Raw genomic sequence first — 18,022 nt, 5'->3', positions numbered from 1 at the left:
TTTTTAGAAACGCTCACGCGTGCTGTTCCGCAGTATTGCATGCCATGAATGCAGGAGTAAGCAATTGGCGTCGGTGGTTCAGTGGTAGAATACTCGCCTGCCACGCGGGTTACCTGTGTTTAAATCGCGGCCGAAGCATTGTTACTTTTAGAAAAGCTCACACGTGCTTTTACGCAATACTGCTTGCCATGAATGCCGGAGTAAGCAAACGGCGTCGGTGGTTCAGTTGTGAAATACTCGCCTGCCACGCGGGTGATCCGGGTTCGATTCCCGGCCGAAGCATCGTTTATTTTAGAAACGTTCCTGCGTACTATTCCGCAATATTGCATGTCATGAATGCAGGAGTAAGCAAATGGCGTTGGTGGTTCAGTGATAGAATACTCACCTGCTGCGCGGGTGACCCGGGTTTGATTCCCGGCCGACGCATTGTTATTTTTAGAAAAGCTCATGCATGCTCTTACGCTATATATGCATGCCATGAATGCAGAAGCCAGCAGATGGCGTTGATGGTTCAGTGGTAGAATACTCGCCTGCCGCGCGGGTGACCCGGGTTTGATTCCCAGCCGACGACTTGTTATTTTTGAAGAAGCTCAGACGTGTTGTTACGAATAATTACATGTCATGAATGTAGGAGTAAGCAACTGGCGGTGTGGTTCCGTGGTAGAATACTCGGCTGCCACGCGGGTGACCCAGGTTCGATTCCCGGCCGATGCATTGTTATATTTCGAAAAGCTCATGCGTGCTGTTACGCTATATATGCATGCCATGAATGCAGGAGCAAGCAAATTGCGTCGGTGCTTCAGTGGTAGAATACTCGCCTGCCACGCGGGTGACCCAAGTTCGATTCTCGGCTGACGCATCGTTATCTTTAGAAAAGCTCACGCGTGCTGTTATGCAATTTTCAATGCCACGAATGCAGGAGTAAGCAAATGGCGTCGGTGGTTCAGTGGTAGAATACTCGCCTGCCACGCGGGTATCCCGGGTTCGATTCCCTGCCGAAGTATTGTTACTTTTTGAAAAGCTCACACGTGCTGCTACGCAATATTGCATGCCATGAATGCAGGAGTAAGGAAATGGCGTCGGTGGTTCAGTGGTGGAATACTCGCCTGCCACGCGGGTGACCAGGACTTGATTCCGTGCCAAAGCATTGTTACTTTTTGAAAAGCTCACACGTGCTGTTACGCAATATTGCATGTCATGAATGCCGGAGAATAGAAATGGCATCGGTGGTTCAGTGGTAGAATACTCGCCTGCCACACGGGTGACCCGGGTTCAATTCACGGCCGACCCATCGTTATCTTTAAAAAAGCTCACGCGTGTTGTTACGCTATATATGCATGTCAAGAATGCAGGAGTAAGCAAATGGCGTTGGTGGTTCAGTGGTAGAATACTCGTCCGCCACGCGGGCGACCCGGGTTCGATTCCCGGCCGACGCATCGTTAATTTTGTAAAAGCTCACGCATGCTTTTATACAATATTGCATGCCATGAATGTAGGAGTAAGCAAATGGCGTCGGTGGTTCAGTGGTAGAATACTCGCCTGCCACGCGGGTGACCCGGATTCGATTCCCGGCCGACGCATCGTTATTTTTGTAAAAGCTCACGCATGCTGTTACACAATATTGCATGCCAAGAATGCAGGAGTAAGCAAATGGCGTCGGTGCTTCAGTAGTAGAATACTCGCCTGCCACGCGGGTGACCCGGTTTCGATTCCCGGCCGACGCATCGTTTATTTTAGAAAAGTACCTGCGTGCTATTCCGCAATATTGCATGTCATGAATGCAGCAGCAAGCGAATTGCGTCGGTGCTTCAGTGGTAGAATACTCGCCTGCCACGCGGGTGACCCAGGTACGATTCTCGGCCGACGCATCGTTATTGTTAGAAAAGCTCACGCGTGTTGTTACGCAATATTGCATGCCTCAAATGCAGGAGTAAGCGAATGGCGTCGGTGGTTCAGTGCTAAATTCTCGCCTGCTACGCGGGTGACCCGGGTTCGATTCCCGGCTGACGCATCGTTATTTTAAGAAAAGCTCACGCGTGCTGTTACGCTATATATGCATGCCAAGAATGCAGGAGCAAGCGAATTGCGTCGGTGCCTATGTGGTAGAATACTCGCCTGCCACGCGGGTGACCCAAGTTCGATTCTCGGCCGACGCATCGTTATCTTTAGAAAAGTTCCCGCGTGCTGTTACGCAATATTCAATGCCACAAATGAAGGAGTAAGCAAATGGCGTCGGTGGTTCAGTGGTAGAATACTCGCCTGCCACGCGGGTGACCCGGGTTCGATTCCCTGCCGAAGCATTGTTACTTTTTGAAAAGCTCACACGTGCTGTTACGCAATATTGCATGTTATGAATGCCGGAGAAAACAAATGGCGTCGGTCGTTCAGTGGTAGAATGCTCGCCTGCCACACGGGTGACCCGGGTTCTATTCCTGGCTGACGCATCGTTATTTTTAGAAAAGCTCACGCGTGTTGTTACGCTATATATGCATGCCATGAAAGCAGGAGAAAGCAAATGGCGTGGGTGGTTCAGTGGTAGAATACTCGCCTGCCACACGGGTGACCCGGGTTCGATTCCCGGCTGACGCATCGTTATTTTTAGAAAAGCTCACGCGTGCTGATTCGAAATATTGCATGCCATGAATGCAGGAATAAGCAAATGCCGTCGGTGGTTCACTGGTAGAATACTCGCCTGCCACGCGGGTTGCCTGTGTTTAAATCGCTGCCGAAGCATTGTTACTTTTAGAAAAGCTCACGCGTGCTGTTACGCAATATTACATGCCATGAATGCCGGAGTAAGCAAACGGCGTCGGTGGTTCAGTTGTAGAATACTCGCCTGCCACGCGGGTGATCCGGGTTCGATTCCCGGCCGACGCATCTTTTATTGTAAAAAAGTTCCTGCATGCTATTCCACAATATTGCATGTCAAGAATGCAGGAGTAAGCAAATGGCCTTGGTGGTTCAGTGGTAGAGTACTCGTCTGCCACGCGGGCGACCCGGGTTCGATTCCCTGCCGACGCATCGTTATTTTTGTAAAAGCTCACGCATGCTGTTACACAATATTGCATGCCATGAATGCAGGAGTAAGCAAATGGCGTCGATGGTTCAGTGGTAGAATACTCGCCTGCCATGCGGGTGACCCGGGTTCGATTCCCGGCCGACGCATCGTTTATTTTAGAAAAGTACCTGAGTGCTATTCCGCAATATTGCATGTCAAGAATGCAGGAGCAAGCAGATGGCGTTGGTGGTTCAGTAGTAGAATACTCGCCTGCCACGCGGGTGACCCGGGTTCTATTCCCTGCCGAAGCATTGCTACTTCTAGAAAAGCTCACACCTGCTGTTACGCAATATTGCATGTCATGAATGCCACAGTAAACAAATGGCGTCGGTGGTTCAGTGGTTGAATGCTCGCCTGCCACACTGGTGACCCTGGTTCGATTCCCGGCCGACGCATCGTTTATTTTAAAAACGTTCCTGCGTGCTATTCCAAAATATTACATGTCATGAATGTAGGAGTAAGCAACTGGCGGTGTGGTTCCGTGGTAGAATACTCGGCTGCCACGCGGGTGACCCAGGTTCGATTCCCGGCCGATGCATTGTTATATTTCGAAAAGCTCATGCGTGCTGTTACGCTATATATGCATGCCATGAATGCAGGAGCAAGCAAATTGCGTCGGTGCTTCAGTGGTAGAATACTCGCCTGCCACGCGGGTGACCCAAGTTCGATTCTCGGCTGACGCATCGTTATCTTTAGAAAAGCTCACGCGTGCTGTTATGCAATTTTCAATGCCACGAATGCAGGAGTAAGCAAATGGCGTCGGTGGTTCAGTGGTAGAATACTCGCCTGCCACGCGGGTATCCCGGGTTCGATTCCCTGCCGAAGTATTGTTACTTTTTGAAAAGCTCACACGTGCTGCTACGCAATATTGCATGCCATGAATGCAGGAGTAAGGAAATGGCGTCGGTGGTTCAGTGGTGGAATACTCGCCTGCCACGCGGGTGACCAGGACTTGATTCCGTGCCAAAGCATTGTTACTTTTTGAAAAGCTCACACGTGCTGTTACGCAATATTGCATGTCATGAATGCCGGAGAATAGAAATGGCATCGGTGGTTCAGTGGTAGAATACTCGCCTGCCACACGGGTGACCCGGGTTCAATTCACGGCCGACCCATCGTTATCTTTAAAAAAGCTCACGCGTGTTGTTACGCTATATATGCATGTCAAGAATGCAGGAGTAAGCAAATGGCGTTGGTGGTTCAGTGGTAGAATACTCGTCCGCCACGCGGGCGACCCGGGTTCGATTCCCGGCCGACGCATCGTTAATTTTGTAAAAGCTCACGCATGCTTTTATACAATATTGCATGCCATGAATGTAGGAGTAAGCAAATGGCGTCGGTGGTTCAGTGGTAGAATACTCGCCTGCCACGCGGGTGACCCGGATTCGATTCCCGGCCGACGCATCGTTATTTTTGTAAAAGCTCACGCATGCTGTTACACAATATTGCATGCCAAGAATGCAGGAGTAAGCAAATGGCGTCGGTGCTTCAGTAGTAGAATACTCGCCTGCCACGCGGGTGACCCGGTTTCGATTCCCGGCCGACGCATCGTTTATTTTAGAAAAGTACCTGCGTGCTATTCCGCAATATTGCATGTCATGAATGCAGCAGCAAGCGAATTGCGTCGGTGCTTCAGTGGTAGAATACTCGCCTGCCACGCGGGTGACCCAGGTACGATTCTCGGCCGACGCATCGTTATTGTTAGAAAAGCTCACGCGTGTTGTTACGCAATATTGCATGCCTCAAATGCAGGAGTAAGCGAATGGCGTCGGTGGTTCAGTGCTAAATTCTCGCCTGCTACGCGGGTGACCCGGGTTCGATTCCCGGCTGACGCATCGTTATTTTCAGAAAAGCTCACGCGTGCTGTTACGCTATATATGCATGCCAAGAATGCAGGAGCAAGCGAATTGCGTCGGTGCCTATGTGGTAGAATACTCGCCTGCCACGCGGGTGACCCAAGTTCGATTCTCGGCCGACGCATCGTTATCTTTAGAAAAGTTCCCGCGTGCTGTTACGCAATATTCAATGCCACAAATGAAGGAGTAAGCAAATGGCGTCGGTGGTTCAGTGGTAGAATACTCGCCTGCCACGCGGGTGACCCGGGTTCGATTCCCTGCCGAAGCATTGTTACTTTTTGAAAAGCTCACACGTGCTGTTACGCAATATTGCATGTTATGAATGCCGGAGAAAACAAATGGCGTCGGTCGTTCAGTGGTAGAATGCTCGCCTGCCACACGGGTGACCCGGGTTCTATTCCTGGCTGACGCATCGTTATTTTTAGAAAAGCTCACGCGTGTTGTTACGCTATATATGCATGCCATGAAAGCAGGAGAAAGCAAATGGCGTGGGTGGTTCAGTGGTAGAATACTCGCCTGCCACACGGGTGACCCGGGTTCGATTCCCGGCTGACGCATCGTTATTTTTAGAAAAGCTCACGCGTGCTGATTCGAAATATTGCATGCCATGAATGCAGGAATAAGCAAATGCCGTCGGTGGTTCACTGGTAGAATACTCGCCTGCCACGCGGGTTGCCTGTGTTTAAATCGCTGCCGAAGCATTGTTACTTTTAGAAAAGCTCACGCGTGCTGTTACGCAATATTACATGCCATGAATGCCGGAGTAAGCAAACGGCGTCGGTGGTTCAGTTGTAGAATACTCGCCTGCCACGCGGGTGATCCGGGTTCGATTCCCGGCCGACGCATCTTTTATTGTAAAAAAGTTCCTGCATGCTATTCCACAATATTGCATGTCAAGAATGCAGGAGTAAGCAAATGGCCTTGGTGGTTCAGTGGTAGAGTACTCGTCTGCCACGCGGGCGACCCGGGTTCGATTCCCTGCCGACGCATCGTTATTTTTGTAAAAGCTCACGCATGCTGTTACACAATATTGCATGCCATGAATGCAGGAGTAAGCAAATGGCGTCGATGGTTCAGTGGTAGAATACTCGCCTGCCATGCGGGTGACCCGGGTTCGATTCCCGGCCGACGCATCGTTTATTTTAGAAAAGTACCTGAGTGCTATTCCGCAATATTGCATGTCAAGAATGCAGGAGCAAGCAGATGGCGTTGGTGGTTCAGTAGTAGAATACTCGCCTGCCACGCGGGTGACCCGGGTTCTATTCCCTGCCGAAGCATTGCTACTTCTAGAAAAGCTCACACCTGCTGTTACGCAATATTGCATGTCATGAATGCCACAGTAAACAAATGGCGTCGGTGGTTCAGTGGTTGAATGCTCGCCTGCCACACTGGTGACCCTGGTTCGATTCCCGGCCGACGCATCGTTTATTTTAAAAACGTTCCTGCGTGCTATTCCAAAATATTGCATGTCAAGAATGCAGGAGGAAGCAAATGGCGTTGGTGGTTCAGTGGTAGAATACTCGTCTGCCACGCGGGCGAACCGGGTTCGATTCCCGGCCGACGCATCGTAATTTTTGTAAAAGCTCACGCATGCTGGTACACAATATTGCATGCCATGAATGCAGGAGCAAGCAAATTGCGTCGGTGCTTCAGTGGTAGAATACTCGCCTGCCACGCGGGTGACCCAAGTTCGATTCTCGGCCGACGCATCGTTATCTTTAGAAAAGCTCACGCGTGCTGTTACGCAATATTCAATGCCACGAATGCAGGAGTAAGCAAATGGCGTCGGTGGTTCAGTGGTAGAATACTCGCCTGCCACGCGGGTGACCCGGGTTCGATTCCCTGCCGAAGCATTGTTACTTTTTGAAAAGCTCACACGTGCTGTTACGCAATATTGCATGTTATGCATGCCGGAGAAAACAAATGGCGTCAGTAGTTCAGTGGTAGAATGCTCGCCTGCCACACGGGTGACCCGGGTTCAATTCACGGCCGACGTATCGTTATTTTTAAAAAGCTCACGCGTGTTCTTACGCTATATATGCATGACATGAACGCAGGAGCAAGCAAATGGCGTCGGTGGTTCAGTGGTAGAATACTCGCCTGTCACTCGGGTGACCCGGGTTCGATTCCCGGCTGACGCATCGTTATTTTTAGAAACGCTCACGCGTGCTGTTCCGCAGTATTGCATGCCATGAATGCAGGAGTAAGCAATTGGCGTCGGTGGTTCAGTGGTAGAATACTCGCCTGCCACGCGGGTTACCTGTGTTTAAATCGCGGCCGAAGCATTGTTACTTTTAGAAAAGCTCACACGTGCTTTTACGCAATACTGCTTGCCATGAATGCCGGAGTAAGCAAACGGCGTCGGTGGTTCAGTTGTGAAATACTCGCCTGCCACGCGGGTGATCCGGGTTCGATTCCCGGCCGAAGCATCGTTTATTTTAGAAACGTTCCTGCGTACTATTCCGCAATATTGCATGTCATGAATGCAGGAGTAAGCAAATGGCGTTGGTGGTTCAGTGATAGAATACTCACCTGCTGCGCGGGTGACCCGGGTTTGATTCCCGGCCGACGCATTGTTATTTTTAGAAAAGCTCATGCATGCTCTTACGCTATATATGCATGCCATGAATGCAGAAGCCAGCAGATGGCGTTGATGGTTCAGTGGTAGAATACTCGCCTGCCGCGCGGGTGACCCGGGTTCGATTCCCAGCCGACGACTTGTTATTTTTGAAGAAGCTCAGACGTGTTGTTACGAATAATTACATGTCATGAATGTAGGAGTAAGCAACTGGCGGTGTGGTTCCGTGGTAGAATACTCGGCTGCCACGCGGGTGACCCAGGTTCGATTCCCGGCCGATGCATTGTTATATTTCGAAAAGCTCATGCGTGCTGTTACGCTATATATGCATGCCATGAATGCAGGAGCAAGCAAATTGCGTCGGTGCTTCAGTGGTAGAATACTCGCCTGCCACGCGGGTGACCCAAGTTCGATTCTCGGCTGACGCATCGTTATCTTTAGAAAAGCTCACGCGTGCTGTTATGCAATTTTCAATGCCACGAATGCAGGAGTAAGCAAATGGCGTCGGTGGTTCAGTGGTAGAATACTCGCCTGCCACGCGGGTATCCCGGGTTCGATTCCCTGCCGAAGTATTGTTACTTTTTGAAAAGCTCACACGTGCTGCTACGCAATATTGCATGCCATGAATGCAGGAGTAAGGAAATGGCGTCGGTGGTTCAGTGGTGGAATACTCGCCTGCCACGCGGGTGACCAGGACTTGATTCCGTGCCAAAGCATTGTTACTTTTTGAAAAGCTCACACGTGCTGTTACGCAATATTGCATGTCATGAATGCCGGAGAATAGAAATGGCATCGGTGGTTCAGTGGTAGAATACTCGCCTGCCACACGGGTGACCCGGGTTCAATTCACGGCCGACCCATCGTTATCTTTAAAAAAGCTCACGCGTGTTGTTACGCTATATATGCATGTCAAGAATGCAGGAGTAAGCAAATGGCGTTGGTGGTTCAGTGGTAGAATACTCGTCCGCCACGCGGGCGACCCGGGTTCGATTCCCGGCCGACGCATCGTTAATTTTGTAAAAGCTCACGCATGCTTTTATACAATATTGCATGCCATGAATGTAGGAGTAAGCAAATGGCGTCGGTGGTTCAGTGGTAGAATACTCGCCTGCCACGCGGGTGACCCGGATTCGATTCCCGGCCGACGCATCGTTATTTTTGTAAAAGCTCACGCATGCTGTTACACAATATTGCATGCCAAGAATGCAGGAGTAAGCAAATGGCGTCGGTGCTTCAGTAGTAGAATACTCGCCTGCCACGCGGGTGACCCGGTTTCGATTCCCGGCCGACGCATCGTTTATTTTAGAAAAGTACCTGCGTGCTATTCCGCAATATTGCATGTCATGAATGCAGCAGCAAGCGAATTGCGTCGGTGCTTCAGTGGTAGAATACTCGCCTGCCACGCGGGTGACCCAGGTACGATTCTCGGCCGACGCATCGTTATTGTTAGAAAAGCTCACGCGTGTTGTTACGCAATATTGCATGCCTCAAATGCAGGAGTAAGCGAATGGCGTCGGTGGTTCAGTGCTAAATTCTCGCCTGCTACGCGGGTGACCCGGGTTCGATTCCCGGCTGACGCATCGTTATTTTCAGAAAAGCTCACGCGTGCTGTTACGCTATATATGCATGCCAAGAATGCAGGAGCAAGCGAATTGCGTCGGTGCCTATGTGGTAGAATACTCGCCTGCCACGCGGGTGACCCAAGTTCGATTCTCGGCCGACGCATCGTTATCTTTAGAAAAGTTCCCGCGTGCTGTTACGCAATATTCAATGCCACAAATGAAGGAGTAAGCAAATGGCGTCGGTGGTTCAGTGGTAGAATACTCGCCTGCCACGCGGGTGACCCGGGTTCGATTCCCTGCCGAAGCATTGTTACTTTTTGAAAAGCTCACACGTGCTGTTACGCAATATTGCATGTTATGAATGCCGGAGAAAACAAATGGCGTCGGTCGTTCAGTGGTAGAATGCTCGCCTGCCACACGGGTGACCCGGGTTCTATTCCTGGCTGACGCATCGTTATTTTTAGAAAAGCTCACGCGTGTTGTTACGCTATATATGCATGCCATGAAAGCAGGAGAAAGCAAATGGCGTGGGTGGTTCAGTGGTAGAATACTCGCCTGCCACACGGGTGACCCGGGTTCGATTCCCGGCTGACGCATCGTTATTTTTAGAAAAGCTCACGCGTGCTGATTCGAAATATTGCATGCCATGAATGCAGGAATAAGCAAATGCCGTCGGTGGTTCACTGGTAGAATACTCGCCTGCCACGCGGGTTGCCTGTGTTTAAATCGCTGCCGAAGCATTGTTACTTTTAGAAAAGCTCACGCGTGCTGTTACGCAATATTACATGCCATGAATGCCGGAGTAAGCAAACGGCGTCGGTGGTTCAGTTGTAGAATACTCGCCTGCCACGCGGGTGATCCGGGTTCGATTCCCGGCCGACGCATCTTTTATTGTAAAAAAGTTCCTGCATGCTATTCCACAATATTGCATGTCAAGAATGCAGGAGTAAGCAAATGGCCTTGGTGGTTCAGTGGTAGAGTACTCGTCTGCCACGCGGGCGACACGGGTTCGATTCCCTGCCGACGCATCGTTATTTTTGTAAAAGGTCACGCATGCTGTTACACAATATTGCATGCCATGAATGCAGGAGTAAGCAAATGGCGTCGATGGTTCAGTGGTAGAATACTCGCCTGCCACGCGGGTGACCCGGGTTCGATTCCCGGCCGACGCATCGTTTATTTTAGAAAAGTACCTAGTGCTATTCCGCAATATTGCATGTCAAGAATGCAGGAGCAAGCAGATGGCGTTGGTGGTTCAGTAGTAGAATACTCGCCTGCCACGCGGGTTACCCGGGTTCTATTCCCTGCCGAAGCATTGCTACTTTTAGAAAAGCTCACACCTGCTGTTACGCAATATTGCCTGTCATGAATGCCACAGTAAACAAATGGCGTCGGTGGTTCAGTGGTTGAATGCTCGCCTGCCACACTGGTGACCCTGGTTCGATTCCCGGCCGACGCATCGTTTATTTTAAAAACGTTCCTGCGTGCTATTCCAAAATATTGCATGTCAAGAATGCAGGAGGAAGCAAATGGCGTTGGTGGTTCAGTGGTAGAATACTCGTCTGCCACGCGGGCGAACCGGGTTCGATTCCCGGCCGACGCATCGTTATTTTTGTAAAAGCTCACGCATGCTGGTACACAATATTGCATGCCATGAATGCAGGAGCAAGCAAATTGCGTCGGTGCTTCAGTGGTAGAATACTCGCCTGCCACGCGGGTGACCCAAGTTCGATTCTCGGCCGACGCATCGTTATCTTTAGAAAAGCTCACGCGTGCTGTTACGCAATATTCAATGCCACGAATGCAGGAGTAAGCAAATGGCGTCGGTGGTTCAGTGGTAGAATACTCGCCTGCCACGCGGGTGACCCGGGTTCGATTCCCTGCCGAAGCATTGTTACTTTTTGAAAAGCTCACACGTGCTGTTACGCAATATTGCATGTTATGCATGCCGGAGAAAGCAAATGGCGTCAGTCGTTCAGTGGTAGAATGCTCGCCTGCCACACGGGTGACCCGGGTTCAATTCACGGCCGACGTATCGTTATTTTTAAAAAGCTCACGCGTGTTCTTACGCTATATATGCATGCCATGAATGCAGGAGTAAGCAATTGGCGTCGGTGGTTCAGTGGTAGAATGCTCGCCTGCCACGCGGGTTACCTGTGTTTAAATCGCGGCCGAAGCATTGTTACTTTTAGAAAAGCTCACACGTGCTTTTACGCAATATTGCTTGCCATGAATGCCGGAGTAAGCAAACGGCGTCGGTGGTTCAGTTGTGAAATACTCGCCTGCCACGCGGGTGATCCGGGTTCGATTCCCGGCTGAAGCATCGTTTATTTTAGAAACGTTCCTGCGTACTATTCCGCAATATTGCATGTCATGAATGCAGGAGTAAGCAAATGGCGTTGGTTGTTCAGTGATAGAATACTCACCTGCTGCGCGGGTGACCCGGGTTTGATTCCCGGCCGACGCATTGTTATTTTTAGAAAAGCTCATGCATGCTGTTACGCTATATATGCATGCCATGAATGCAGAAGCCAGCCGATGGCGTTGGTGGTTCAGTGGTAGAATACTCGCCTGCCGCGCGGGTGACCCGGGTTCGATTCCCAGCCGACGACTTGTTATTTTTGAAGAAGCTCAGACGTGTTGTTACGAATAATTACATGTCATGAATGCAGGAGTAAGCAACTGGCGGTGTGGTTCAGTGGTAGAATACTCGGCTGCCACGCGGGTGACCCAGGTTCGATTCCCGGCCGATGCATTGTTATATTTCGAAAAGCTCATGCGTGCTGTTACGCTATATATGCATGCCATGAATGCAGGAGCAAGCAAATTGCGTCGGTGCTTCAGTGGTAGAATACTCGCCTGCCACGCGGGTGACCCAAGTTCGATTCTCGGCTGACGCATCGTTATCTTTAGAAAAGCTCACGCGTGCTGTTATGCAATTTTCAATGCCACGAATGCAGGAGTAAGCAAATGGCGTCGGTGGTTCAGTGGTAGAATACTCGCCTGCCACGCGGGTATCCCGGGTTCGATTCCCTGCCGAAGTATTGTTACTTTTTGAAAAGCTCACACGTGCTGCTACGCAATATTGCATGCCATGAATGCAGGAGTAAGCGATTGGCATCGGTGGTTCAGTGGCAAAATACTCGACTGCCACGCGGATGACAAGTGTTCGATTCCTGGCTGAAGCATCGTTATTTTGAGAAAAGCTCACGCGTGCTGTTACGCAATATTGCATGCCATGAATGCAGGAGTAAGGAAATGGCGTCGGTGGTTCAGTGGTGGAATACTCGCCTGCCACGCGGGTGACCAGGACTTGATTCCGTGCCAAAGCATTGTTACTTTTTGAAAAGCTCACACGTGCTGTTACGCAATATTGCATGTCATGAATGCCCGAGAATACAAATGGCATCGGTGGTTCAGTGGTAGAATACTCGCCTGCCACACGGGTGACCCGGGTTCAATTCACGGCCGACTCATCGTTATCTTTAAAAAAGCTCACGCGTGTTGTTACGCTATATATGCATGTCAAGAATGCAGGAGTAAGCAAATGGCGTTGGTGGTTCAGTGGTAGAATACTCGTCTGCCACGCGGGCGACCCGGGTTCGATTCCCGGCCGACGCATCGTTAATTTTGTAAAAGCTCACGCATGCTTTTATACAATATTGCATGCCATGAATGTAGGAGTAAGCAAATGGCGTCGGTGGTTCAGTGGTAGAATACTCGCCTGCCACGCGGGTGACCCGGATTCGATTCCCGGCCGACGCATCGTTATTTTTGTAAACGCTCACGCATGCTGTTACACAATATTGCATGCCATGAATGCAGGAGTAAGCAAATGGCGTCGGTGGTTCAGTAGTAGAATACTCGCCTGCCACGCGGGTGACCCGGTTTCGATTCCCGGCCGACGCATCGTTTATTTTAGAAAAGTACCTGCGTGCTATTCCGCAATATTGCATGTCATGAATGCAGGAGTAAGCAAATGGCGTTGGTGGTTCAGTGATAGATTACTCACCTGCTGCGCGGGTGACCCGGGTTTGATTCCCGGCCGACGCATTGTTATTTTTAGAAAAGCTCATGCATGCTGTTACGCTATATATGCATGCCATGAATGCAGCAGCAAGCGAATTGCGTCGGTGCTTCAGTGGTAGAATACTCGCCTGCCACGCGGGTGACCCAGGTACGATTCTCATCCGACGCATCGTTATTGTTAGAAAAGCTCACGCGTGTTGTTACGCAATATTGCATGCCTCAAATGCAGGAGTAAGCAAATGGCGTCGGTGGTTCAGTGCTAAATTCTCGCCTGCTACGCGGGTGACCCGGGTTCGATTCCCGGCTGACGCATCGTTATTTTCAGAAAAGCTCACGCGTGCTGTTACGCTATATATGCATGCCAAGAATGCAGGAGCAAGCGAATTGCGTCGGTGCCTATGTGGTAGAATACTCGCCTGCCACGCGGGTGACCCAAGTTCGATTCTCGGCCGACGCATCGTTATCTTTAGAAAAGTTCCCACGTGCTGTTACGCAATATTCAATGCCACAAATGAAGGAGTAAGCAAATGGCGTCGGTGGTTCAGTGGTAGAATACTCGCCTGCCACGCGGGTGACCCGGGTTCGATTCACTGCCGAAGCATTGTTACTTTTTGAAAAGCTCACACGTGCTGTTACGCAATATTGCATGTTATGAATGCCGGAGAAAACAAATGGCGTCGGTCGTTCAGTAGTAGAATGCTCGCCTGCCACACGGGTGACCCGGGTTCAATTCACGGCCGAAGCATCGTTATCTTTAAAAAAGCTCACGCGTGTTCTTACGCTATATATGTATGCCCCGAACGCAGGAGCAAGCAAAGGGCGTCGGTGGTTCAGTGGTAGAACACTCGCCTGCCACGGGGGTGACCCGGGTTCGATTCCCGGCTGACGCATCGTTATTTTTAGAAACGCTCACGCGTGCTGTTACGCAATATTGCATGTCAATAATGCAGGAGTAAGCAAGTGGTGTCGGTTGTTCAGTGGTAGAATACTCGCCTGCCACGCGGTTGACCTGGGCTCGAATCCGGGCCGACGCATCGCTATTTTTATAAAAGCTCACGCGTGCTGTTACGCAATATTGCATGCCATGAATGCCGGAGTAAGCAAATGGCGTCGGTGGTACTGTGGTAAAATACTCGCCTGCCACGCGGGTGACCCGGGTTCTATTCCCGGCTGACGCATCGTTATTTTTAGAAAAGCTCACGCGTGTTGTTACGCTATATATGCATGCCATGAAAGCAGGAGAAAGCAAATGGCGTCGGTGGTTCAGTGGTAGAATACTCGCCTGCCACACGGGTGACGCGGGTTCGATTCCCGGCTGACGCATCGTTATTTTTAGAAAAGCTCACGCGTGCTGTTTCGCAATATTGCATGCCATGAATGCAGGAATAAGCAAATGCCGTCGGTGGTTCACTGGTAGAATACTCGCCTGCCACGCGGGTTGCCTGTGTTTAAATCGCTGCCGAAGCATTGTTACTTTTAGAAAAGCTCACGCGTGCTGTTACGCAATATTACATGCCATGAATGCCGGAGTAAGCAAACGGCGTCGGTGGTTCAGTTGTAGAATACTCGCCTGCCACGCGGGTGATCCGGGTTCGATTCCCGGCCGACGCATCGTTTATTTTAGAAAAGTACCTGAGTGCTATTCCGCAGTATTGCATGTCAAGAATGCAGGAGCAAGCAGATGGCGTTGTTGGTTCAGTAGTAGAATACTCGCCTGCCACGCGGGTGACCCGGGTTCTATTCCCTGCCGAAGCATCGTTATTTTCAGAAAAGCTCACGCGTGCTTTTACGCTATATATACATGCCATGAATGCAGGAGCAAGCAAATGGCGTCGGTAGTTCAGTAGTAGAATATTCGCCTGCCACGCGGGTGACCCGGGTTCTATTCCCTGCCGAAGCATTGCTACATTTAGAAAAGCTCACACGTGCTGTTACGCAATATTACATGTCATGAATGCCAATGTAAACAAATGGCGTCGGTGGTTCAGTGATAGAATGCTCGCCTGCCACACTGGTGACCCTGGTTCGATTCCTGGCCGACGCATCTTTTATTTTAAAAAGTTCCTGCATGCTATTCCACAATATTGCATGTCAAGAATGCAGGAGTAAGCAAATGGCCTTGGTGCTTCAGTGGTAGAGTACTCGTCTGCCACGCGGGCGACCCGGGTTCTATTCCCTGCCGAAGCATTGCTACTTTTAGAAAAGCTCACACGTGCTGTTACGCAATATTGCATGTCATGAATGCCACAGTAAACAAATGGCGTCGGTGGTTCAGTGGTAGAATGCTCGCCTGCCACACTGGTGACCCTGGTTCGATTCCTTGCCGACGCATCGTTTATTTTAAAAACGTTCCTGCGTGCTATTCCACAATATTGCATGTCAAGAATGCAGGAGTAAGCAAATGGTGTTGGTGGTTCAGTGGTAGAATACTCGTCTGCCACGCGGGCGACCCGGGTTTGATTCCCGGCCGACGCATCGTTATTTTTGTAAAAGCTCACGCATGCTGTTACACAATATTGCATGCCATGAATGTAGGAGTAAGCAAATGGCGTCGGTGGTTCAGTGGTAGAATACTCGCCTGCCACGCGGGTGACCCGGGTTCGATTCCCGGCCGACGCATCGTTATTTTTGTAAAAGCTCACGCATGCTGTTACACAATATTGCATGCCATGAATGCAGAAGTAAGCAAATGGCGTTGGTGGTTCAGTGATAGATTACTCACCTGCTGCGCGGGTGACCCGGGTTTGATTCCCGGCCGGCGCATTGTTATTTTTAGAAAAGCTCATGCATGCTGTTACGCTATATATGCATGCCATGAATGCAGCAGCAAGCTAATTGCGTCGGTGCTTCAGTGGTAGAATACTCGCCTGCCACGCGGGTGACCCAGGTACGATTCTCGGCCAACGCATCGTTATTGTTAGAAAAGCTCACGCGTGTTGTTACGCAATATTGCATGCCTCAAATGCAGGAGTAAGCAAATAACGTCGGTGGTTCAGTGCTAAATTCTCGCCTGCCACGCGGGTGACCCGGGTTCGATTCCCGGCTGACGCATCGTTATTTTCAGAAAAGCTTACGCGTGCTGTTACGCTATATATGCATGCCATGAATGCAGGAGCAAGCGAATTGCGTCGGTGCCTATGTGGTAGAATACTCGCCTGCCACGCGGGTGACCCAAGTTCGATTCTCGGCCGACGCATCGTTATCTTTAGAAAAGTTCCCGCGTGCTGTAACGCAATATTCAATGCCACAAATGAAGGAGTAAGCAAATGGCGTCGGTGGTTCAGTGGTAGAATACTCGCCTGCCACGCGGGTGACCCGGGTTCGATTCCCTGCCGAAGCATTGTTACTTTTTGAAAAGCTCACACGTACTGTTACGCAATATTGCATGTTATGAATGCCGGAGAAAACAAATGGCGTCGGTCGTTCAGTGGTAGAATGCTCGCCTGCCACACAGGTGACCCGGGTTCAATTCACGGCCGAAGCATCGTTATCTTTAAAAAAGCTCACGCGTGTTCTTACGCTATATATGTATGCCCTGAACGCAGGAGCAAGCAAAGGGCGTCGGTGGTTCAGTGGTAGAATACTCGCCTGCCACGGGGGTGACCCGGGTTCGATTCCCGGCTGACGCATCGTTATTTTTAGAAACGCTCACGCGTGCTGTTACGCAATATTGCATGTCAATAATGCAGGAGTAAGCAAGTGGTGTCGGTTGTTCAGTGGTAGAATACTCGCCTGCCACGCGGTTGACCTGGGCTCGAATCCGGGCCGACGCATCGCTATTTTTATAAAAGCTCACGCGTGCTGTTACGCAATATTGCATGCCATGAATGCCGGAGTAAGCAAATGGCGTCGGTGGTTCTGTGGTAAAATACTCGCCTGCCACGCGGGTGACCCGGGTTCTATTCCCGGCTGACGCATCGTTATTTTTAGAAAAGCTCACGCGTGTTGTTACGCTATATATGCATGCCATGAAAGCAGGAGAAAGCAAATGGCGTCGGTGGTTCAGTGGTAGAATACTCGCATGCCACACGGGTGACCCGGGTTCGATTCCCGGCTGACGCATCGTTATTTTTAGAAAAGCTCACGCGTGCTGATTCGCAATATTGCATGCCATGAATGCAGGAATAAGCAAATGCCGTCGGTGGTTCACTGGTAGAATACTCGCCTGCAACGCGGGTTGCCTGTGTTTAAATCGCTGCCGAAGCATTGTTACTTTTAGAAAAGCTCACGCGTGCTGTTACGCAATATTACATGCCATGAATGCCGGAGTAAGCAAACGGCGTCAGTGGTTCAGTTGTAGAATACTCGCCTGCCACGCGGGTGATCCGGGTTCGATTCCCGGCCGACGCATCGTTTATTTTAGAAAAGTACCTGAGTGCTATTCCGCAGTATTGCATGTCAAGAATGCAGGAGCAAGCAGATGGCATTGTTGGTTCAGTAGTAGAATACTCGCCTGCCACGCGGGTGACCCGGGTTCTATTCCCTGCCGAAGCATCGTTATTTTCAGAAAAGCTCACGCGTGCTTTTACGCTATATATACATGCCATGAATGCAGGAGCAAGCAAATGGCGTCGGTAGTTCAGTAGTAGAATATTCGCCTGCCACGCGGGTGACCCGGGTTCTATTCCCTGCCGAAGCATTGCTACATTTAGAAAAGCTCACACGTGCTGTTACGCAATATTACATGTCATGAATGCCGATGTAAACAAATGGCGTCGGTGGTTCAGTGATAGAATGCTCGCCTGCCACACTGGTGACCCTGGTTCGATTCCAGGCCGACGCATCTTTTATTTTAAAAAAGTTCCTGCTTGCTATTCCACAATATTGCATGTCAAGAATGCAGGAGTAAGCAAATGGCCTTGGTGCTTCAGTGGTAGAATACTCGCCTGCCACGCGGGTGACCCGGGTTCGATTCCCTGCCGAAGCATTGTTACTTTTT

At 50.4% G+C, this 18,022-nt stretch overlaps 54 non-coding genes across 54 annotated transcripts; all 54 read left to right on the top strand.

Annotated features, from left to right (window-relative positions):
• Positions 1-355: 355 nt before the first annotated feature.
• Positions 356-426, top strand: TRNAS-GCU (transfer RNA serine (anticodon GCU)). The gene has a single exon. It is a non-coding gene; the product is annotated as a tRNA-Ser (tRNA).
• Positions 427-788: 362 nt separating this feature from the next.
• On the top strand, positions 789-859 carry TRNAG-GCC (transfer RNA glycine (anticodon GCC)). Its single transcript has one exon. It is a non-coding gene; the product is annotated as a tRNA-Gly (tRNA).
• Positions 860-932: 73 nt separating this feature from the next.
• Positions 933-1,003, top strand: TRNAG-GCC (transfer RNA glycine (anticodon GCC)). Its single transcript has one exon. It is a non-coding gene; the product is annotated as a tRNA-Gly (tRNA).
• A 362-nt stretch (positions 1,004-1,365) lies between these two features.
• Positions 1,366-1,436, top strand: TRNAG-GCC (transfer RNA glycine (anticodon GCC)). Its single transcript has one exon. It is a non-coding gene; the product is annotated as a tRNA-Gly (tRNA).
• Positions 1,437-1,509: 73 nt separating this feature from the next.
• TRNAG-GCC (transfer RNA glycine (anticodon GCC)) lies at positions 1,510-1,580 on the top strand. The gene has a single exon. It is a non-coding gene; the product is annotated as a tRNA-Gly (tRNA).
• A 73-nt stretch (positions 1,581-1,653) lies between these two features.
• Positions 1,654-1,724, top strand: TRNAG-GCC (transfer RNA glycine (anticodon GCC)). The gene has a single exon. It is a non-coding gene; the product is annotated as a tRNA-Gly (tRNA).
• A 505-nt stretch (positions 1,725-2,229) lies between these two features.
• Positions 2,230-2,300, top strand: TRNAG-GCC (transfer RNA glycine (anticodon GCC)). The gene has a single exon. It is a non-coding gene; the product is annotated as a tRNA-Gly (tRNA).
• Positions 2,301-2,518: 218 nt separating this feature from the next.
• Positions 2,519-2,589, top strand: TRNAG-GCC (transfer RNA glycine (anticodon GCC)). The gene has a single exon. It is a non-coding gene; the product is annotated as a tRNA-Gly (tRNA).
• A 217-nt stretch (positions 2,590-2,806) lies between these two features.
• Positions 2,807-2,877, top strand: TRNAG-GCC (transfer RNA glycine (anticodon GCC)). The gene has a single exon. It is a non-coding gene; the product is annotated as a tRNA-Gly (tRNA).
• Positions 2,878-3,094: 217 nt separating this feature from the next.
• Positions 3,095-3,165, top strand: TRNAG-GCC (transfer RNA glycine (anticodon GCC)). Its single transcript has one exon. It is a non-coding gene; the product is annotated as a tRNA-Gly (tRNA).
• A 505-nt stretch (positions 3,166-3,670) lies between these two features.
• Positions 3,671-3,741, top strand: TRNAG-GCC (transfer RNA glycine (anticodon GCC)). Its single transcript has one exon. It is a non-coding gene; the product is annotated as a tRNA-Gly (tRNA).
• Positions 3,742-3,814: 73 nt separating this feature from the next.
• On the top strand, positions 3,815-3,885 carry TRNAG-GCC (transfer RNA glycine (anticodon GCC)). The gene has a single exon. It is a non-coding gene; the product is annotated as a tRNA-Gly (tRNA).
• Positions 3,886-4,247: 362 nt separating this feature from the next.
• On the top strand, positions 4,248-4,318 carry TRNAG-GCC (transfer RNA glycine (anticodon GCC)). Its single transcript has one exon. It is a non-coding gene; the product is annotated as a tRNA-Gly (tRNA).
• Positions 4,319-4,391: 73 nt separating this feature from the next.
• TRNAG-GCC (transfer RNA glycine (anticodon GCC)) lies at positions 4,392-4,462 on the top strand. The gene has a single exon. It is a non-coding gene; the product is annotated as a tRNA-Gly (tRNA).
• A 73-nt stretch (positions 4,463-4,535) lies between these two features.
• TRNAG-GCC (transfer RNA glycine (anticodon GCC)) lies at positions 4,536-4,606 on the top strand. The gene has a single exon. It is a non-coding gene; the product is annotated as a tRNA-Gly (tRNA).
• Positions 4,607-5,111: 505 nt separating this feature from the next.
• On the top strand, positions 5,112-5,182 carry TRNAG-GCC (transfer RNA glycine (anticodon GCC)). Its single transcript has one exon. It is a non-coding gene; the product is annotated as a tRNA-Gly (tRNA).
• A 218-nt stretch (positions 5,183-5,400) lies between these two features.
• TRNAG-GCC (transfer RNA glycine (anticodon GCC)) lies at positions 5,401-5,471 on the top strand. Its single transcript has one exon. It is a non-coding gene; the product is annotated as a tRNA-Gly (tRNA).
• Positions 5,472-5,688: 217 nt separating this feature from the next.
• On the top strand, positions 5,689-5,759 carry TRNAG-GCC (transfer RNA glycine (anticodon GCC)). Its single transcript has one exon. It is a non-coding gene; the product is annotated as a tRNA-Gly (tRNA).
• A 217-nt stretch (positions 5,760-5,976) lies between these two features.
• On the top strand, positions 5,977-6,047 carry TRNAG-GCC (transfer RNA glycine (anticodon GCC)). The gene has a single exon. It is a non-coding gene; the product is annotated as a tRNA-Gly (tRNA).
• A 361-nt stretch (positions 6,048-6,408) lies between these two features.
• On the top strand, positions 6,409-6,479 carry TRNAG-GCC (transfer RNA glycine (anticodon GCC)). Its single transcript has one exon. It is a non-coding gene; the product is annotated as a tRNA-Gly (tRNA).
• A 73-nt stretch (positions 6,480-6,552) lies between these two features.
• Positions 6,553-6,623, top strand: TRNAG-GCC (transfer RNA glycine (anticodon GCC)). The gene has a single exon. It is a non-coding gene; the product is annotated as a tRNA-Gly (tRNA).
• Positions 6,624-6,696: 73 nt separating this feature from the next.
• Positions 6,697-6,767, top strand: TRNAG-GCC (transfer RNA glycine (anticodon GCC)). The gene has a single exon. It is a non-coding gene; the product is annotated as a tRNA-Gly (tRNA).
• Positions 6,768-6,984: 217 nt separating this feature from the next.
• Positions 6,985-7,055, top strand: TRNAD-GUC (transfer RNA aspartic acid (anticodon GUC)). Its single transcript has one exon. It is a non-coding gene; the product is annotated as a tRNA-Asp (tRNA).
• A 361-nt stretch (positions 7,056-7,416) lies between these two features.
• On the top strand, positions 7,417-7,487 carry TRNAS-GCU (transfer RNA serine (anticodon GCU)). The gene has a single exon. It is a non-coding gene; the product is annotated as a tRNA-Ser (tRNA).
• Positions 7,488-7,849: 362 nt separating this feature from the next.
• Positions 7,850-7,920, top strand: TRNAG-GCC (transfer RNA glycine (anticodon GCC)). The gene has a single exon. It is a non-coding gene; the product is annotated as a tRNA-Gly (tRNA).
• A 73-nt stretch (positions 7,921-7,993) lies between these two features.
• Positions 7,994-8,064, top strand: TRNAG-GCC (transfer RNA glycine (anticodon GCC)). The gene has a single exon. It is a non-coding gene; the product is annotated as a tRNA-Gly (tRNA).
• Positions 8,065-8,426: 362 nt separating this feature from the next.
• On the top strand, positions 8,427-8,497 carry TRNAG-GCC (transfer RNA glycine (anticodon GCC)). The gene has a single exon. It is a non-coding gene; the product is annotated as a tRNA-Gly (tRNA).
• A 73-nt stretch (positions 8,498-8,570) lies between these two features.
• Positions 8,571-8,641, top strand: TRNAG-GCC (transfer RNA glycine (anticodon GCC)). The gene has a single exon. It is a non-coding gene; the product is annotated as a tRNA-Gly (tRNA).
• Positions 8,642-8,714: 73 nt separating this feature from the next.
• Positions 8,715-8,785, top strand: TRNAG-GCC (transfer RNA glycine (anticodon GCC)). Its single transcript has one exon. It is a non-coding gene; the product is annotated as a tRNA-Gly (tRNA).
• Positions 8,786-9,290: 505 nt separating this feature from the next.
• Positions 9,291-9,361, top strand: TRNAG-GCC (transfer RNA glycine (anticodon GCC)). The gene has a single exon. It is a non-coding gene; the product is annotated as a tRNA-Gly (tRNA).
• A 218-nt stretch (positions 9,362-9,579) lies between these two features.
• Positions 9,580-9,650, top strand: TRNAG-GCC (transfer RNA glycine (anticodon GCC)). The gene has a single exon. It is a non-coding gene; the product is annotated as a tRNA-Gly (tRNA).
• A 217-nt stretch (positions 9,651-9,867) lies between these two features.
• TRNAG-GCC (transfer RNA glycine (anticodon GCC)) lies at positions 9,868-9,938 on the top strand. The gene has a single exon. It is a non-coding gene; the product is annotated as a tRNA-Gly (tRNA).
• Positions 9,939-10,155: 217 nt separating this feature from the next.
• On the top strand, positions 10,156-10,226 carry TRNAG-GCC (transfer RNA glycine (anticodon GCC)). Its single transcript has one exon. It is a non-coding gene; the product is annotated as a tRNA-Gly (tRNA).
• A 360-nt stretch (positions 10,227-10,586) lies between these two features.
• TRNAG-GCC (transfer RNA glycine (anticodon GCC)) lies at positions 10,587-10,657 on the top strand. The gene has a single exon. It is a non-coding gene; the product is annotated as a tRNA-Gly (tRNA).
• Positions 10,658-10,730: 73 nt separating this feature from the next.
• TRNAG-GCC (transfer RNA glycine (anticodon GCC)) lies at positions 10,731-10,801 on the top strand. The gene has a single exon. It is a non-coding gene; the product is annotated as a tRNA-Gly (tRNA).
• A 73-nt stretch (positions 10,802-10,874) lies between these two features.
• On the top strand, positions 10,875-10,945 carry TRNAG-GCC (transfer RNA glycine (anticodon GCC)). The gene has a single exon. It is a non-coding gene; the product is annotated as a tRNA-Gly (tRNA).
• A 650-nt stretch (positions 10,946-11,595) lies between these two features.
• TRNAG-GCC (transfer RNA glycine (anticodon GCC)) lies at positions 11,596-11,667 on the top strand. Its single transcript has one exon. It is a non-coding gene; the product is annotated as a tRNA-Gly (tRNA).
• Positions 11,668-11,883: 216 nt separating this feature from the next.
• TRNAG-GCC (transfer RNA glycine (anticodon GCC)) lies at positions 11,884-11,954 on the top strand. Its single transcript has one exon. It is a non-coding gene; the product is annotated as a tRNA-Gly (tRNA).
• Positions 11,955-12,027: 73 nt separating this feature from the next.
• TRNAG-GCC (transfer RNA glycine (anticodon GCC)) lies at positions 12,028-12,098 on the top strand. Its single transcript has one exon. It is a non-coding gene; the product is annotated as a tRNA-Gly (tRNA).
• A 506-nt stretch (positions 12,099-12,604) lies between these two features.
• TRNAG-GCC (transfer RNA glycine (anticodon GCC)) lies at positions 12,605-12,675 on the top strand. Its single transcript has one exon. It is a non-coding gene; the product is annotated as a tRNA-Gly (tRNA).
• A 73-nt stretch (positions 12,676-12,748) lies between these two features.
• Positions 12,749-12,819, top strand: TRNAG-GCC (transfer RNA glycine (anticodon GCC)). Its single transcript has one exon. It is a non-coding gene; the product is annotated as a tRNA-Gly (tRNA).
• A 73-nt stretch (positions 12,820-12,892) lies between these two features.
• Positions 12,893-12,963, top strand: TRNAG-GCC (transfer RNA glycine (anticodon GCC)). The gene has a single exon. It is a non-coding gene; the product is annotated as a tRNA-Gly (tRNA).
• Positions 12,964-13,613: 650 nt separating this feature from the next.
• TRNAG-GCC (transfer RNA glycine (anticodon GCC)) lies at positions 13,614-13,684 on the top strand. Its single transcript has one exon. It is a non-coding gene; the product is annotated as a tRNA-Gly (tRNA).
• Positions 13,685-13,902: 218 nt separating this feature from the next.
• Positions 13,903-13,973, top strand: TRNAG-GCC (transfer RNA glycine (anticodon GCC)). The gene has a single exon. It is a non-coding gene; the product is annotated as a tRNA-Gly (tRNA).
• A 362-nt stretch (positions 13,974-14,335) lies between these two features.
• On the top strand, positions 14,336-14,406 carry TRNAG-GCC (transfer RNA glycine (anticodon GCC)). Its single transcript has one exon. It is a non-coding gene; the product is annotated as a tRNA-Gly (tRNA).
• Positions 14,407-14,623: 217 nt separating this feature from the next.
• Positions 14,624-14,694, top strand: TRNAG-GCC (transfer RNA glycine (anticodon GCC)). The gene has a single exon. It is a non-coding gene; the product is annotated as a tRNA-Gly (tRNA).
• A 793-nt stretch (positions 14,695-15,487) lies between these two features.
• TRNAG-GCC (transfer RNA glycine (anticodon GCC)) lies at positions 15,488-15,558 on the top strand. The gene has a single exon. It is a non-coding gene; the product is annotated as a tRNA-Gly (tRNA).
• Positions 15,559-15,631: 73 nt separating this feature from the next.
• Positions 15,632-15,702, top strand: TRNAG-GCC (transfer RNA glycine (anticodon GCC)). The gene has a single exon. It is a non-coding gene; the product is annotated as a tRNA-Gly (tRNA).
• A 650-nt stretch (positions 15,703-16,352) lies between these two features.
• On the top strand, positions 16,353-16,423 carry TRNAG-GCC (transfer RNA glycine (anticodon GCC)). The gene has a single exon. It is a non-coding gene; the product is annotated as a tRNA-Gly (tRNA).
• Positions 16,424-16,641: 218 nt separating this feature from the next.
• Positions 16,642-16,712, top strand: TRNAG-GCC (transfer RNA glycine (anticodon GCC)). The gene has a single exon. It is a non-coding gene; the product is annotated as a tRNA-Gly (tRNA).
• A 217-nt stretch (positions 16,713-16,929) lies between these two features.
• TRNAG-GCC (transfer RNA glycine (anticodon GCC)) lies at positions 16,930-17,000 on the top strand. Its single transcript has one exon. It is a non-coding gene; the product is annotated as a tRNA-Gly (tRNA).
• Positions 17,001-17,074: 74 nt separating this feature from the next.
• Positions 17,075-17,145, top strand: TRNAG-GCC (transfer RNA glycine (anticodon GCC)). The gene has a single exon. It is a non-coding gene; the product is annotated as a tRNA-Gly (tRNA).
• Positions 17,146-17,362: 217 nt separating this feature from the next.
• Positions 17,363-17,433, top strand: TRNAG-GCC (transfer RNA glycine (anticodon GCC)). The gene has a single exon. It is a non-coding gene; the product is annotated as a tRNA-Gly (tRNA).
• A 506-nt stretch (positions 17,434-17,939) lies between these two features.
• On the top strand, positions 17,940-18,010 carry TRNAG-GCC (transfer RNA glycine (anticodon GCC)). Its single transcript has one exon. It is a non-coding gene; the product is annotated as a tRNA-Gly (tRNA).
• Positions 18,011-18,022: the final 12 nt, after the last annotated feature.

The sequence above is a fragment of the Rhipicephalus microplus genome, chromosome 2 (assembly GCF_043290135.1).
Source record: "Rhipicephalus microplus isolate Deutch F79 chromosome 2, USDA_Rmic, whole genome shotgun sequence".
Lineage (NCBI taxonomy): Eukaryota > Metazoa > Arthropoda > Arachnida > Ixodida > Ixodidae > Rhipicephalus > Rhipicephalus microplus.
This window is presented reverse-complemented; position numbering and strand designations above follow the sequence as displayed.